At 38.3% G+C, this 17,451-nt stretch overlaps 1 protein-coding gene across 1 annotated transcript in view; it reads left to right on the top strand.

The window, feature by feature from the left end:
• The window catches only part of LOC109030382 (succinyl-CoA:acetate/propanoyl-CoA:succinate CoA transferase), a 103,454-nt gene that overhangs the window by 32,457 nt on the left and 53,546 nt on the right, over window positions 1-17,451 (top strand). The window lies entirely within an intron of this gene.

Below are 17,451 nucleotides of genomic sequence, written 5' to 3'. Positions count from 1 at the left end.
GTGCGAATACAAGCATCATATAATATTTGTTTTCTCATTAAAATGTCACACAGAACACGATTTTTGGAAAAAAAAATAATTGAAAGTAACTCCTAACCAAGATATTAGCGTTTTTTTTTATTTCTAAAAGAGAACTTTCCGCTCTCCAAAAAATTATAACGAAGACTAATGAACATTACCGCCTATCTGCCACCCGACGATTTTGCAGAACGAAGAGAAAACTTCGCCATTCTTGTAATTTTAAGGATGGATTTGCAATGTTTCCATACATCACAGCGTCATTGAAGTGCTCCGCTACAGAATTGGAAAAAAACTGAAATCATTGGCTTACATATTTTATACTGTAGAATGCGGCAAAAGCGGTAAATTATTTTTGCCAAAATTGTCAGTGTATGCTGTATTGTTGGTTAGCCCTCAATAAGCTCCCTGAATTAAATTGCACTCCAAATGTTGCTACAATAGTGCCGATATAAATTTCAAAAATCAGGCTGCAGGGTGAGGAATAGTCGAGGAGCTCGCCAAAATCGTAGTGCGAGATTTTATTCTCGTGGGTCAAGTCAAGTTTTTTTAAATTGGTGGTCCTAATGAATCAGATACTTTCAAGATGAAAAAGTTGATTTTCACCCCCGAAATTTGGAGAGAAATTTGTTGCTTCCTGGAGAAAATAAGGAAAAATCCTGGGTTTTCGTCAGGAAATTTTTCCTTAGAAATTAAGAAAAATCAGTGAGTAAAAATCATAGAGTACAATAGAGTCGCAAAGTACTGGAGCGCCGATGAAGCCAATCCATTAACAGGCGTTTCCGAGCCGCGTGTGCTCCGAAAATTGTGAACCATTTGTGAACCCAACGGCATTTTGTAACACGGCGGCTTATGGAGAAATCAAGAATTGCTTGTGTTTTTTAGGTATTTTATAATTCAATCAGCATTAATTTTTGCAAATTTTGCTATTTAAAGGTAGTCAAAGCCATAATGAATCCATTGATGTATATTACTCCTGGATAATATTCATATTGGGCATAGAGAAAAAAAAGGAGGTGTTTGCATTTCGGGCATCTTGGAATATTTTGATGACTTGATGACGTAGGTGGGTACAGCTGGGTACAGGGACGTCCCCTTCACACTGTACCCACCTACGTCATCAAGTCATCAAAAAATTCCAAGATGCCCGAAATGCAAACACCTCCTTTTTTTTCTCTATGCATATTGGGATTTAATTTCTGACTTATACCAAGTGTGAACCAACCGGCATTTCTTATCACGGCGGCTCACGGTGGATCGAGTCAATGGTAGGGGTCGGTCATGGGCGACGAAAAAAAAAGTCGGATTTTAAATATTTTTTCTTGGTATTCTAGTAGTTAAGCTTCCAAAATGAATGTATCCACGGTTCTAGGATCTTTGAACCCTTCCGCTTTGACATGCGGGTTGCCTAAAGCTGACATTGCAGGTGGTATCAAATTTGCCGTCTGATTCTCAAGGTTTTATTTCGCTTTTGCATGAGTTCTGTGGCAAACAAATCAAAATTTCAAGTAAACATGCTTATTCTCCTCCCTTTAAGGAACATTTTGGTATATCATTAATGTGCATTGGCATATTTTTAGGAGGACCAAAACCACCTCCAAAGCTAGCTTTAAAAAAACGCCCAAAAAATTGTTAAAATAGCTCGATAAAAAAATGTCCGCAAAATCCTTTGTTGGGTTACCTCTTGTACACTATCAGGAATGATATTATGTAATAATTAGCCGCTAATATCCGCTAATCTGCGAAAACGGTCCATTCGAATGATAGGAAGTCGCGCCTGCTGGGAATCCGATCTTGCTCTAATGTCATCAATAAAATCGTGCATCACACGATATCCTTCAATTTCGATAATTTTTCAACTGATTACTGATTTTGGCTGATTTGTTGATATTTTTGGACGAGACAGTAACTTTCTTTTAGTCTTTGAAGCTGATTCGATCAGTGTTATACTGTGCGATAAAGTTTAAGGTGTATGTTTTGCGCATTGTATATTTCACACGTCCCGTTTCTTGCAAAATGTCTTCAACATACCTAGAACTCTTTCATGAGTTCCATACAAATAAAATTTCAACTTTTTTTTGCCCCTTGGAGGATGAAAATACTTTCTCTACCCTGGGGTAGCAAGAAAGTAATAAAAATCGGTTGTGGGTTGAAAAAGAAGAAATACAAGAAATTTCTTCAAGAGACATTGGTCCTTCTCAGAGGTTCTTCAGGGATCAGAACTTGCATGAAAAATAAATTTCCTCCTATTTTAATATTTATTCAATAAATATGTTTCAAACTTCACTCCAAACTTCGAAGAACAAAACAAAATAATGGTAGATGATATAATTTTTTTTTTTTTTTTTTACCCTGCACATTCAATTATTTATATCTGGTGATAAGTACCTACAATAATCTTCTAGGATGACTCGATAAAAAGAAGCTACAGTATATACATCTCTTTTTTATTTATTTAATATATTGATCTATTTTTTTAAAAATGCATATTTGCAGAATAACTGAAAGAGAAGAGAGTTCATAAAAATGAAAACGTCTATTGACTGGCTGGAGGAAAAGAGAAGAAAAATGAACATTATCAGAATGTTCCGTGTATGTGTCAGTATGCAATTGCGAGAAACCAATTAACATGACCAAAAAACGATGTTAGCAGAAATTGAAAGAAATATGGCAACCTTCGTGGTGAGGGGGCTGTAAAGCCGCCCTCCCTCACTCCTCAAGTAATGTCCTTGAGTCAAGTTCGGCAAAATTATTCTTTATGTAAGATGCTTACGGTCCCATTCGCCGAAAGTAACGTGAAAAAACAGCTATCAAGGATTCCATTTTCAAAAGTCATGAAAAAGTGTGTCAAACTCGTATAAAAACTGGTTATTCGGCTGAAAAATGATCAAAAATGGAATCTACGACGTAAAATACATCAGATAAGGGTAATTTGCTCTAATCGAAGGGTGGGAAATCTCTGTAATAAGAGAAAATAAGACGCGTGATGCGTGATGACCGACCCCTCCCATTGACTCGATCCACCGTGCGGCTTACGGGAAAAGCAACGACTGCCTGTGTTTTTTCGACATTTTTTAATTCCATCGATATTAATTTGTGCAAATTTTGCTATAATTAGATAGTCAAAGCCATAATGAATCCATTGCGATGTATATTACTCCTGGATAATATTCATACAGGGATTTAATTTCTGACTTATACCAAGTGTGAACCAACCGGAATTTTTTAACACGGTGGCTAATGGAGAAATCAAGGGCTGCTTGTATTTTTTCGACTTTTTTAAATTCCATCGGTATTAATTTGTACAAATTTTGCTTTAAATAGATATCCAAAGCCATAATGAATCCATTAATGTATGTTACTCCTGGATAATATTCGTATATGGACTCAATTTCAGACTTATTACCGGCCTACTTGGCTGGTTCAATGTGTGTGGACCTAGCCGACGAACGGAGCCGAGTCGGGAGTGGGGAGGTGGGGAGCGCTGAGCGCGAGTCTCTGCGTATGCGTCGTCGCTAGTCGCCGCACACTAGTCTCCGGAGAACTGGACAAAACAGCCTCGAAAAGTGACTTCAACGGCGATCCAGTACTTTGCGACTCTATTGTACTCTATGGTAAAAATATGAAGAATATGCGTGTGAGTTCGTGCTAAAGTAGCGGGCAATTATTTTAAAGTTTGGCGGGTTCTTTTGGTCCCGTTTCCGGAACTGAACCGGAAACGACCAAACTACATACCCAACCAGGGACCAGTTCTATAGGACCCTGGACTCCCGTAAGAGTCAATGTAAAAATTCGTGAGCAGGTACTAGTGCTGCTATCTCGCGTAGGATCCTCGCAACTCACTGCTGTTATCAGTTGTTGGACTTCATTAAAATCCGTAGGATCGCGTATAACTGCAAAAAATCGAATTTTTCACCGTACTTCTACTTGCGGCGAATCACGCCAAAAATATACTTATTTTTCAAGAATTCAGCCGCCTTATGTGTTATTTTTCAATCTCCGGCTTAACCTCACTTTTGGAGCGGGCGATGGATGAGTCGAGGTTCGGGGGGAAGGATCCTCTGAGTTGACTAGGATCCTACGCGAGAATGCGCTGCAATCACCCCATAGAGAAAAAAAAGGAGGTGTTTGCATTTCGGGCATCTTGGAATTTTTTGATGACTTGATGACGTAGGTGGGTACAGTGTGAAGGGGACGTCCCTGTACCCAGCTGTACCCACCTACGTCATCAAGTCATCAAAATATTCCAAGATGCCCGAAATGCAAACACCTCCTTTTTTTTCTCTATGCAATCACCCGCTCACAACAGAACGGCGTACTATAGAACATAGAACCAAAGACATAAAGACGGAGCACTAAAAGCAAAAAATGAAGCTTCTAGAGCTTCTTTTCAATCACCTCTACTATTGGCTAGAGCAAGGCGGATTAAGAATGGTGGTCGCATTTCGTACCCTCTGGACGTCACACTGTATCGGGCACATCGGGTACATGGGCCGGCCGAGGCCGGGGGGGTCGGCTCAACTTTAGATGCGTTGTTAAAGTCCACAACTGCCCAACGAAAATTACCCGCTGAGCGTTGAGCTCAACGAAAGCGTTGGTAAATTCTGGTGGATTTACCCGTTTTCCAAGATGGCTGCTCAGCAAACTGCCCAACAGCTCAGCGAGGTTCTCGGCTGCTGTGGACCGCTGCCGAGTTTGCTGGGTTTTTGCGTTTGGCCCAGATATTCCAGACCAAATTTTCATCAAAAACCAAAGTCTGTCATCGGTGTCAAACTCGCTCCTAATGTAAACAAACGAACGGCGACATAGTCCGGACATAAACAAAGCGTACCCAGAGCGGACTTCCTCGAGATGTTCCAGACTCAATTTCTCAGCGTTAGCGTTTCTTCACCTCGACAAAAGAACTTTCGTCCGCGTCTAACATTTATCCCTTTCGTAAAATCAAATATCAGTTACCCCGTTGATCTGTTCATGGTGATTTCAAGTGAACTTGCGGCGAGATACTCCAGACCCCTAATGTAAACAAAGCGGCCTGTACCTGGTCGAGATGTTCCGGACTCATTTCTTCATTTACGTTTCTTCATCTCGACCAAAGAAGTTTCTCGCGCATTCAAAGTAACATTTTCCGGTTCCATTGTTAGAGAAGAAACAAGTCATTTTGTTGTAAGTTAGGATAATATTTGTGTTGATTAAGTGGCTTGAGCATTGGACTACCTGTCTGCGCCTTGCATAGCTGCCTCTATATCAAGATGATTGGGAGAAAAGCTTACTGGTTGATGTGCGAATCTGAATCCTAAATCCCTAGGAACGGTAGTTGTGAAAACCAGACGGATGTACAATGCTAGGTACCTTGCTCCTCACTCACTTTCTCATGGATGTTCACTGGTCTCTCCAAGGTTCTGGTTTTGCGATGCGTTGAAGCCAATGCTTTAAGTTTAGCTATAACAACCAGGCTTCGGAAATACTAATTAACAATCCTAGCAGTCACCAAATTCTCCAGCAAACCCGCATAGTTGTCTATTAACAGCTGAAGAAGCAATGGAAACCGTATTTACCTATGACAACAAGATTTTTTCCGTTGGAACTCTGATAGTAAGTATGAGGGGGAACTATCACCTTTAAGGCACGTTTCTCCATGAATTTTCTTGTTTTTTGGCATCAAACTAAGTAGAACTCAAGGAAAATGAGGCAAAACTTTACAAGTTACCATGTAAGGTTCATCTGCTGAAAAAATAGAATAAAGTCTAAAATTCCTAATGAACATCACCAAGATGGTTCTGCCACCAGCAGTTCATTTTTTAAGGCACGGATCAAATACGGTTATCTATTATTCTAACGGTGCCCATCAAATTATAGGTAAGAAACCTAGTCCTGTAATAATAATGGCATGGAATGACGGGCTCTAATTGGTGACTTGACCATCCCCAATAAGTTATCGAAAGAATTTACTTCTTAAAAGATCCTTTGCGAATAAAGCCAAGTAAATATGCAGATAAAAGTCCCGTGTGATATGTGAAGTGTACTTATTCAAAGTAATTTCAAAGGGAAGGGATGAAATGTTCAAAAGGTAATGTCCAAATTTGCAAAGTTGTAGAGACGCTGGACACAAATTGGACAAGGTGCCGCTAAGTAATGATTAAATGAATTTTTTATTGTTATTAATTACGGAAAAGAGGAAAAGAGAATCAGGCCGAATGCTAAAATCCAAAATTCGAAAAGTTTAGGGTGTTGTAGGAGCCGAACCTTCTTCGAGATTACGGGCGGCGAGCGGCAAACCTGATTGGCTACGAAGATTGCCGAGCATGGCCGAAGGCCTACTCGCCGCTTGGTAGGTGTTGACGGCGGTTTGACAAACAGCAGTTTTTGGTGAAATGTGGTCCGGAATATCTGGGCCAATCTGTTCACTCAGTTTGCTGGATTGTTGTAATGTTATTGTTTACATCCATAACCGCCATTTTTTCGCATTTCTTCGCCACAAGTTCGTCACCAGACTGACTTGCAATTGCTTATATTCGTTAATTGCGTCAATTTCGTAATAATGTGGGTGTTAATAAGATTTTTAAATGTTAAAAATCTTAAATTTCAACAAAACTTAACCTCCAAATCCGCAGAATCCCACGGGAATTTAACAACGACACGATTTTCTCCCGTCTGTTGAGCTGACGTCATCGTTGAGATGACGTCAATCCTGCTAAAATTCGGCCATTTTTGTTGGGCAGCAAAAGTAATTTAACAACGCACCTCTTGGATTGCACGGCAAAACCAGTACCCTCCTGACGTCACATCGCTTCAAGATGGCAGCCAAAATCGAAATGCGACCACCATTCTTTATCCGCCTTGGGCTAGAGGATTGGCGGCGAAATCGGGACAAGTTTGAATTCAAATGTAGGGCGGGAACTAATAAATAAAATTGCAGAAACAAAGTATTTTAGGTTGATTTTTGCCCAAATTCAGGTACACACTCATATTTTTTTAACTTTAGGTTAGTTTCAGTCCGTCGTCGACCGATTAATTTCATTTGGGAGTAACGTTGATCTAGAACTGTAACGGCCTGTTTGAACCTGCAGAACCACCATGAGCAGAAGAAAAACTAACTTTATCTGAGATTACTGCCTGTTACCGAGCAAAAGTAGGTGTATTATATTAGGACGCAGACCGAACTTTCTTAGTATATTCGTTTTAGGAATTTAAAATACGTTTCCAAGAAGAAATGTGCAAAAATCAAGAGGACAAGTTCAAATCAAATTTCCGTTTGCCGCCATGGATTCCCGCGCTCATTTACACACTCACACAAGCGCGCAGCGCCGAACCTAGCTTCACTTTTTCCCCGTGCTTTTAGATACGAGCGCTCCGTCTTTATGTCTTTGCATAGAACTCGGCCCTGACCCAACTAACCTACAAACAAACAACAAACTGAGTCTGACCATAGAATAATAACTAGCTGACGCTATAAGAAGGGCCACGGCAACCTTTTCAATAGAACAGCGTTTTCAATGACCTTGAACGATCTCAGTTAACCATGGCATTATTGTTTGTTATGAATCTCAGTTAACCATTGGAGTAATCTTTGCTCGGCTCAGCTCAGTTAACCCTGCCGGGCGCGAAATTTAAATTGCTGTATTCGCCTTGCGTTCGCGTATATAGTAATCATAGCGATGACACACCGATAAAGAAGATTATTTCCTGACGACAAAAAGATTATTAATTTATAATGAATGGCCAGGAGTAGTTGAACTGTTTTACTATTTATTTATTTACGTATTAAATTTTCTTAATAGGCGTAATGACACTGGAAAAGGAAGGATCATTTTCAAAATTTATTTCATGTACTTACGTCCCTGGTGTCCAACCGGTACCTACATTTTGAAGCATGTGTAAATTATTTGACGGTGTAAGTCGGCAATCACATAAGTAACTCAGTTTGTAACATCGCAGACTTCCTGTCGTACTTCATTTTTTGAACTGAAAACTACTCAACGGCAATTCTTCAAAACTGCCGGGATTTTTCTTCTCTGTCCAAAGAAATTTCTGCAAAAACTTAAAGGCATGATGGCAATTTGTTCTCCTTTTAAAAAAATAACATAGCGGCGGAGATTTTCACACACCACAAACGAGATATGTGATTGCAGAGTTACGCCGTCGAATCTTGAAAATATTTGAGGTAGGATCATCAATCTTATTATAGATTTCCTTCTCATTCCCTCCATTAGCAAGGACATTATCACACACGTACTGGAAATGTCAAGAATGCTTCAATAATAGTGAATATATAAAATTCACTCATTCAGTACATCAAGGGACAAAATTGGGTGTAATAGGGTGTGCAGAATGAAGGGGGAGCCAGAGGAGGCAAAAAGCACAGCAGTTTCAGGATCAAATCTATGCATTTGCAAAAAAAAAGAATGAGCTAATTTTTCCCCTTAATTTCTAGTTCCTTCCATGATGAATTTGCAAAACATCCCCTACATTTTTCCCAGTAGAATATTTGTCCATTAACGATTACAGAAATAAACTGTCGGATGAAACTTTTAAAAATTGAGATTCAATGAACTTCCAATCATTCTCATCCCTTTAATTGTACCAAAAGAACGGTGTTTTCACTCTTTCATGTTCTACTGTGAGAAAACTCAGGAGATGAAAAATTAATCGCAAGTGGGTGGTCACCAAAATTTTGCACTGTAGCAATTTACTGTGGAACATACAATACTCATAACGTGACATGTCCCCAGAAATTATAAATTCAATGTTCATGTTGCAACACTGCTTCATGGGCTTTCTTAAAGTTCTTAAATTCAGGTGACTACCAGAATGAGGCTGCTGTGAAAGAATGAAATATTCCCCAATCATATTGACAAGAATGAATACAGCAAAGATGAGAGTGCTTATCAATATTAATTTATTCAATACAGAAGTTCTTTTCACAAATGCACAACAAGTTCGGAAAAAAGATGTAAAACATAAACAAGACCAATTTCACTATTCAAAAAATCAACAGAAAAAAGGTATCGAGGCAGTGAAAATGCTAGTTAAGGATTAGTATCCCAAGAACCATTGAATAATGAAATTCATTTGAAGAGAACTCTCTACTTAACAAGTATTTCAGATTGTGATCAAAACAAACATCGACTAATCCTACATTTGCACATTGGTAAGTAGCACATATACCAATTGAAAATTCCTACCTGAGTGAAGGATAATAAAATATTAAGGCAAAACAATTTCAAGAAGGAGGTAAAGGAAAACTTAAGAGTATGAACTGATTTCAAAATCAGAGGGAAGATTTAGGTACAGAAGCTTAACAACTTTTGCATTCTCCATCTCATTAATTAAGTACATCACTGTCCACCAAGATTTCAAGGAAGAAGAAAACTTTCTAACAAGTACTTCAGATTATGAACATAAAAAAATGAACTAATTCTACATTTGCACATTGGTAAGGAGCACATGCAAAAATGGAAAATTCCTACCTAAGTGAAGGGTAATAAAATATTAAGACAAAACAATTTTAAAGAAAGAGGTAGAAGAAAGCTTAAGAGTATGAACTGATGTAGAAATCAGAGGGTAAGATTTAGGTACAAATGCTTAACTAATTTTGCATTCTCCATCGTATTAATTGAGTACATCTCTTTGCACCAAGATTTAAAGGAAGAATAACAAAGAGTGAAAAATTTATTTACATAGTCAGTGGCTCCATGCATTTACGACAGCCCAAAGCCCCACGAACGAATTTTCCGAAAAAATGATGCACCAGGAAAATTGAATTGCTACAAATGATTCCAAGGGAACACTGCTCAGAATCTTGATCGTTTCTAACAGTCTCCTGGGTTCACTTCTAAGTCTGGCTACATGTTATATCTCATGATTCTAGAAAACAAGATGTATTAAAGTTTCCTTATTCAGGGCAGATATTTTGAGCAGAGCAAGGAGGTGATGTTAATTGAGCTTCATTTATAATTAATATACATATACATTGACTAGTGCTTAATTTGCACCTTGATGCATAGCACAGTAACAAATAGAAATTGCTTCCTGACTAAGCGACAACAAAAAAAAGTGATCAACAATGACTAAATTAGACTAATTTGCGTATCACTTGGTAAGGCTTATGATTAACATTGACTAAACTTAACAAATTTACAAATCACCGGGTAAGGCTTAGGAACAAACGCTACCGAAAACCGTCACGTTTTTTCTCTAAAAAATTATTTTCAAAACTTTGCACCAAGCATTCAAACAGAGAGTAAGGATGCACAATGTATTTACAAAAACGGCGTCTACATGGAAATGCACCACATGAAGAGTCGCCAAAATTTAATGAGGCAAAGACTATCACAGGACAGTAATGGTAACACTAAATATTCGCATTGCAACATACGTACATTTAGTACAGGATTTAACCATCCATGAACTAATCAAGTGACAGAGCAAATCATTGGTAACGACCTATGCTATAATCTGCAGGGGCCAATGCACGGAACTATGAACTAAGAGGTTCATAGTTTAATAGGAAAACATGGTGAGGTCCACTTGCCGTTACACTAAGGAGGATCAGCATGAGAGTACTGCTGACAGTTTCTTCTTTCAGTAACAAATAGAAATTGCTTCCTGACTAAGCGACAACAAAAAAAAGTGATCAACAATGACTAAATTACACTAATTTGCGTATCACTTGGTAAGGCTTATGATTAACATTGACTAAACTTAAAAAATTTACAAATCACCGGGTAAGGCTTAGGAACAAGCGCTACCGAAAACCGTCACGTTTTTTCTCTAACAAATTATTTTCAAAACTTTGCACCAAGCATTCAAACAGAGAGTAAGGATGCACAATGTATTTACAAAAACAGCGTCTACATGGAAATGCACCACATGAAGAGTCGCGAAAATTTAATGAGGCAAAGACTATCACAGGACAGTAATGGTAACACTAAATATTCGCATTGCAACATACGTACATTTAGTACAGGATTTAACCATCCGTGAACTACACTAAATATTCGGTAACACTAAATATTCGCATTGCAACATACGTACATTTAGTACAGGATTTAACCATCCATGAACTAATCAAGTGACAGAGCAAATCATTGGTAACGACCTATGCTATAATCTGCAAAGGCCAATGCAAGGAGCTATGAACTAAGAGGTTCATAATTTAATAGGAAAACATGGTGAGGTCCACTTGTCGTTACACTAAGGAGGATCAGCATGAGAGTACTGCTGACAGTTTCTTCTTTCACAATCTCTTGGTGAAAGAGGCTACTAAATAATGACTCAGCACAGTGCTTGAAAATCAATAAGAACTTAAGTAACAGAATAAATAATCGGTGGAGTCGTTGCCGCATAAGTTAACGCTATTCAAGAGTGCAAGAGAGGAACAGCAATCCTCAGATAAGCAATGAAAGTAAATTAGAGGAATGATGACAATTATCCGTTGCACTCTAAAATGTGCAGACTTATTTAGCTTGGACTGAAACTACGCTTAATATCACATAAACTAAAATGTCAAAATTTATAGGAGCAAAACAAGAGGTGCATTCACCCTTAATCTACAAAGACTTAATATAATGGTATTTTTAAGAGTTACGTAAGATCTTTTCTGATTAAAATATCATCAGAGTACTTACAAAAAATCAGTCAGTAAAGAATCAAAATATCAGATTGACTAATTCTGCACAATAAATAAAAATCAGTCTAATAAACAGTCTACCTTAAGAAAGTAAAACATTGAATAATACTTAATTTGCATAATACTGAATAATTTTAAAAGGAATGATAATGCCACTGAGACATTGTCAGGTACATGACTAATTTTAAAATTAAGCATATCGCCATCTAGAATAGGGAATTCTGACTAGAATGCTTCTCATTGAGCATCCTTAATAAAATGCAAGAAAGTGGAAAAATAATGTCCTGTGCAAGGAATATTACATGAAAATCAACAGCCTTTTCATCTAAAAATACATTCAAGGAAAAGGGAACAATTTTCAAGAGAAGGCAGTCATAGGCTTGATGTTTCTAGACAGGAGGAAAAGCTGAAGATCCTGTTAATACAAAAATAAATCTGAGATCAATCAACTGAAAAGTAGGGAATAAATTTTAAGTAAATATTTTTTCATTTACTTTCATGGTTTGCGATGATGCTGAGCCAACTGATGAGTTATGACAGAGTAAAGGAGCTTAAACTTCAACAAATGTGAAATATTAAATATTTTAAACTTTCAGAAAAATGACAGTTAAATTGATGGAGCTAAATTGATTGGTAAATTCGATACATAAGAAATGGTAGACTGGAAAAATGGTGCTTCGTATCATTGTAAATGAATATGTGTTAAATTATTTAATGCCAGAGATCACTTTGCATTCAATAGCTCAACAGGGTCCCATTACAGATGTTTCCTCTGGTTGCATCATGAGTAGACTACAAGCTTTTCACGCTGAGGAGTTTGTGTGCTTGTTCTTTGGTGACTGAACCGTCACTTAAGGGAACCACACTTTTTCGTGGAAAAGCCAGCTGCCTATTCATATCCCTGCAAGTGGTGTAGATACGTAATCTTGCAAAAAGATGGATAATAAACAGTAAAGGGAAATTTTTGCATGGATGTTGATAACCTATTTGAAGTCCTTGGTTGACGAGACGAGCTGCTGGGCGATATGCTATGCAATATTCTAAATTCTCCAGGGCATATTCTTCCATCTCCTTCACAAACCGTATGAAGTCTTCAGGGGGGGATTTCAAGGCTCCATACATCCCTTTGGCCAGATTCCATGCTTTAAAATGGCAGAAGTACCTAGTTTTTAGGAGCTCATTGCATTCGCGCGCATACTGCTTGCAAACATCGCAGGTATGCTTCTCCAAACCTTTGTTTATCAAGTAGCCACATACGTAAGTTAATGCATTTTCATATGGAAGTTTCATGTTACGATATTCTTGAATGCCTACTTTGTAAGTCTTGATCTTTTCAGAGGCTTCTTCGATTGCTGGCATTTCGTCAACTTCACGGTCGTCAAGCATGAAAGGGTCTAGAGGAGCATTTTTGATTTTGTCCAGATTGTCAAGAGTTGCTAACATTTCACACAGGTCAGGCGCACAGTTTGCGTTCGGCGAATACATAAAGTAATTCATGCAGGTAATTTTTTTAAAGGCCCGTTCGAATTGAATGGGAGGCGGCCTCATACAGAATCCGCCAAGCGATCTGACCAATGAAAAAAGATTCTCAATAATATCTTGATTAAGCCTGCGAGTGAATAGATAAGTAATACCATCTTTTTGTAGAATACACCATAAGTCTAACAGGCCACGAATAGTGACTTTCCAGCCGAATATACACTTAATATCTTTGGTAACATTTTCACCTTGATTGTTAAAAATTTTCAGGTCTGCGAAGAACTTTAACATTTCATACAGGAAATCTTTTTGATGTGGCTTGTTTCTGTACGCGGCATTCATATGTTTTTTAACCTTGTGGTGAGAGGAGTTACAGATGTCAAATAAAGTGTCAAATTTTTGACTCACCTCTGCAAAACCTTTGGCAGATGATGGTAATGTGCCAAGTGCAACGTGGGTGTATATTGCTGCGGAAACTGTCTGGCTGAGAACTTGCACAGCTGTTTTAACTTTCATTTTTTGGAAGCCGTTTGGATCTAAATGGACGTCCGTAAGTTTTGGTGCCAAACGTAACGACTGCTGTTTGTCGATGTTATACAGTTGTCTCAGAGGTTCCCAATTGGCTTCTTTTGTGCCGAACTTAAAGGTGTGTTTCATTAGATTGTTTCTGATGCATTTTAGTAAATGCGGAACATCAAACATCCAGATAACTTTGACTCCGTCTACAAAAAAAAATGGATCGGTCTCCGTGACACCTAATAAATGCGCTAATTCAAGGTTACTCGAACCCAAATCACTGATGTAAACATTTACCTGCAATCCTATCTCTCGAAGCTTTCTTATGCCGTTGAACACAATATCTTTGAGACTGTAAGCGGTGATGGTGGAGTTGGAAAAAAAGTATGCTAGGGGCTGCTTCCAGTTCTTTATAATACCTCTGCCCATTACCACAAGCGAATGAGTTGCAGCCCGAAAGCTCTTCCCATTGCCATGGTCATGTAGCCCAATGATGCTGTCTTCGCTTCGGTTGTAGAACAAATGACTTCTGAGTGTCATTTCGTCGGCACTTAGAGCACATTGCCTCCTGTCAGGTGGTAAATTGTCTACTTTTGCCTTGAGGATATGGAAGACTCCTTCGTTGTAGCCCGGCTTAAATTTAAGTTTCTCTGTGAATCTATTCAGCGTTCTTGCACAGGGTAGGGCCATGATCGTTCTTAAAAACCGGTATGCTTTCGGACTCATGTAATACAAGCATAATGCGAAACGTTTCTCTTCTATGGAGTATCTCCGGTTTTTGGCTTTTATAGTATGCTTATGAGCTTGAGGGGCGATGATATTTGCTAATTTTTTGGGCAGTAATTCATAGCACAAATTCTTGAAAACCTTCTTCTTTTGATTTGTACTTTTATCAATCTCCCGTGTGGCAGTGTTTTTCTTCAGACTGTACCGTACTTTATGCTGCAAGGAAGTATTTTTCTTGCGGAGCTTCAATTTCCTTGGAGTATTTTTAGATAGATTCAGGCTAGTTTGGACTGCGCTGGTTGTGAATAGGCCTCTCTTTGCTACTGGAGTTGTGGAACTATTGGAACGAGCCACTGATTTAGGAGCTGGAGTTGCGAAGGTGGAAGCACTAGACTGGGAATCGGCAGATGCATTGTCTGGAAGGCTGGCACTAGGATTGAATGTTTCATTTGAAATGGAAGTGGCACTGGAAGAAACTACATCAAGGCGGTTTTCTTGAGTGTTCGTTTCTGCTTCCGTGATTGAATGGTCTTCCTCAATAATCCCTTCAAATGAAGAGTCAGCTTCAGCAACTTCAATGAAAGCTGGAGTTTTTTTCCGCTTAAACGCAGACGCTTCTTGTGCAGGGACATGCTGCCTTCTTTTTGTATATTTTGAACGAGAGGTTACTGGGGAATGAGCAAAGGAGTTTTGATCCAAAGGGTGAAGAGATATCGACACTTCGGATGAGGCAGTTGAAGACAACTTCTTTGTAGCATTAAAGAGTTGGTATTGAGCGCAAATTTTTGGACTAACATTATAACTGGGTGTGGACTTCTTCATTGCATCCTGTATAAAACTGTCATAAGAGCCAGCAGCACTCTTTTCAACTTCTTTGAGCTGCGTGTCCTGATGAAGAGAGGTATGTTGTTTTGGGGTGCAACGGTATGGTTGTGTGTTGTTGAAAGCTGAGACAGGAGGAGTAGCTTGTGACAACTTGTGAGAAGGATCAGTACCTGCATTTTCATTAGGTGATGGCGATAATTCAAATAAGGAAGTAGCTGAAGAAGAAGTAGACTTATCCCTCTGAAATGGACCATTGTCGAGGAAAATGGTTGGGATTGCATCACTCTGGAGGAGGCATCGAACTGCACCTTTTCTGACAAATTTTGATTCAAAGTGCTGATCACACAGCCTATACGATTTCGAGAGCGTCTCTGGATCTTTCGATTTCAAGTCTTGCCTGCCAATTTTTGAGACCCACTCAGCGCACCTGAAAAAGGTAAATAAGTAATTAGCAAGACTTGTTAAGTACAAACTGCTTTGTATGGCAATTTCGGTTTTCTTTGTTGCTGCAGTGCTCAGCACTCTCAATGACTTAACACATCCAGCAACTCATTGTCACGAATGAATAATTCAATGCTGACATAAAGTGACAAATTCGTATTTCCTGATACAAAAATTAATCATGGATCGTGTAAAATGTTTAAAAACTCTCTTTAAGTTGAATTGAAATAAGCACAGGCGTATCTGGAAACGCAGAAAAGAATGACTCTGAGCATTCACAAATTTTGGACACTTAGCGTGAGAAATAATTGACGAAGAAATGACAAGGAATTTTTTGCCCCTGGAATGTGAGGAAAAATCTTTTTTTGTGAATTTAACACCACCTATTTAATCCTGAAAATTCTTAAACTAATATCTTCATTTAAACTTAGATTTGCCTAAGTTTTTGCCTTTTCGTCAGGAAAATTCTAATTAAGCAGGTGCATGCTGACTTTCATTGTCTAATCACGTATGAAAAAGAGTAAAGAATACCTACACCAGGAAAATTATGGTGCCTGAAAAGAAGAGTTGAAACTTAAAATTTGTAAGGAAATGCTGGTAAAACAGAGTCTGAGGAAAGAAATAATTAAAATTGAGGATGGAAGGAAGAGGCCAATAAATTTTGTGCAAGCCCAAACGCTAATAAGTAACGAAAGCTTGCCGTCTACTTCAACCCAAGTATCAGAAAGAAAAGAATAAATTTGTGGTTGAATGGGTTTTTTGAAGTGAGTTCTGTCAATAAATAATGAAAGAGTTCATCATATAGGCAGAAAGAAAAATTGTCTAGAAATTGGGCACTAAGGCTTGAAGTGACCATCAATGTCACTTGACTGAGGTCCATTATTAACTTAAATTGTACATAGCCATCGATGATTTATTTGAATTGGGAAGCCAATAAAATGATTGAGCTTTTGGAAACACATGAAAAACACTCAAAATTTTTACTCCTTTCTTCACTTTCTCTTTTGCACAGTTAATGTCAGTGGTGCTCAGTTTCAGTGAACCAGTTACCAGTATGTGACAACATAAAAGAGTTATTGCAAATCCATCTATTTTAAGCCGCAGTTCCATCATCCCTTTCTCAAATCAGGCATACTGCTGAAAGAAACAGCTACCTTATTAGCAGTTGTCTCTTTACTGTGTTCAGAATGATCACAACAATCAAGTAGATTCACATGGACAGGGTTTTCTTTTTAAACTTGTGAATTATTATTTCAATACTGTGTGCTGTTCATTAATGTTTTCTACTGCTCCATTGAGGTATCTTGTGGCTAATACTCATTCACAAGTAAGGGTCATCATTCTTTTAATAAGATCTAAATATGACCAACAGCAACTATAAAATAATTCTTACCTAGCACGGTCTTTCGGGAAACGGAAGAATGTAGAGGTCCGACTATCTTTGTAGTAATTTCGGCAATTTACTGCAGCGCATTGTAAAGCAGCATGTCTGCCACCAGGTGCCTGAAAAGAGGTGCCATCATTAATTAGAGAAATGAAAAGAAACAGGAAGTCATAAAGCAGTATTGGTACCATTAGAACATTTATTCTAACAAAGCACCGAAGGTAATTGATTCATGGCATGTCACTTCAGTGCACCAGGTTTTGTAGGTATAAACAAAGAGATACAAAAAATAGTGAAAAGGTGTCCTAATAGAGAGAGCCTGTTAGTCAAAGAAGCATGTCACTATCGACATTTCTAGGATAATGTAGTCTTTTACCTGTTGCTTAGGTATTTCGTTGCACACATTAGGCTCAAATAGGAAACTCTGCATGTA

This window comes from Bemisia tabaci, chromosome 9 (genome assembly GCF_918797505.1).
Source record: "Bemisia tabaci chromosome 9, PGI_BMITA_v3".
NCBI lineage: Eukaryota > Metazoa > Arthropoda > Insecta > Hemiptera > Aleyrodidae > Bemisia > Bemisia tabaci.
The sequence above is the reverse complement of the archived record's forward strand: the minus strand, read 5'-3'. Positions and strand labels throughout refer to the sequence as shown.